We start from the raw sequence: 1,172 nt of genomic DNA on the forward strand, positions 1-1,172 counted from the left end.
ACAGCTGGCAAGAACAGCTTCGAGTGGCCACTGCGTCTCCGTGACTATTTCATCTTCCACGCCAACTTAAACACGAGAAAAAAAGGCTTTCCAGCCCAGGGCCCCACTGCACGGCCCAGCAGATCGAGGGCATTTGTAATAATTCATAGACTTCTCACTTTCATTTTTCTGCCGCCCAGGAATTACATTTCACTGTTAAAATGCACTGGGACTGCCTGGCCCAGCCGCCCCTTCGTTTTCAGACACAGGACGGGCGAGCACCCCAGGCAGCCTCTAGTGGGCTGCGGCTCTGTGGCCCAGGCTCCGTGGCTGGGCGCCTGACCCCTGCTGGACATACAGAGCACTGCAGGTGGCCCAGAGGGCCCATTTCCTCTGAGATGGCCATGGTGCCCGGTGAGAAAATGGGCTAGAGGAAGAGGCTGGCAACCCGGCCCCTGTGCAGTCACACCTGGTCCTTTGTGGCCTGTCCTGTTCTTGGGATGCTGGCCGGGGCACTGCCCCAGCCCAGGAGCACACAAGACGCAGGTGGGTGCGGGCAGGAAGGCTGGCTTGGTCAGGAAGTTGGGGGGCCTGGGCCGAGGCCAGAGCTGGGATGGCCCCCAGGCATGGTCAGGCCCTGGACCTTCCCTACTGCAGACCCAGTGGGTCCCACTCGCCTTCACCTGAGGCTCTGTCACCCTGGGGCAAGTTGAGGGCAGAGCTGGGACTCCCCAATACTCCCCAATCTGCTCTCACCCGCCCCATCCCAGAACCCCAGGCAGGAGGGTAGGCAGGGCCTGGGCAGGGCTGAGGGGCAGGTGCCTGGGGTGCTCAGAGCTTCACCCACTCACAGGCATGGGGCCAGGGAAAGCCGTGTCCTTCAGTGGGATCACCCCCTGGAGACCCAAGGCCAGGGCCAGGGGTCCCCACAACAGGACCCAGAGGCCTCTGCCCCATCCCCAGATCCAGCCTTGGGTATGCATGAGCCGAGGGGGACACGGAGATCAGGAAGGAGTGGGGCTCGGGTATCCCGCACCACACGCCCGCGAGGGATTGGCAACAGAGGATGGGGCGAGGTGGGGCTTGCCAGGGGAGGCGGGGGACACATTTCCGAAACTGCGAGCTTCTGGGAGAGCACAAACTGTGGGGGAGAAGAGCAATGGCCAGCAAGGCCCCTGGGCGGTGAGGGGTCC

This window comes from Cebus imitator, unplaced genomic scaffold (assembly GCF_001604975.1).
Source record: "Cebus imitator isolate Cc_AM_T3 unplaced genomic scaffold, Cebus_imitator-1.0 Scaffold117, whole genome shotgun sequence".
Lineage (NCBI taxonomy): Eukaryota > Metazoa > Chordata > Mammalia > Primates > Cebidae > Cebus > Cebus imitator.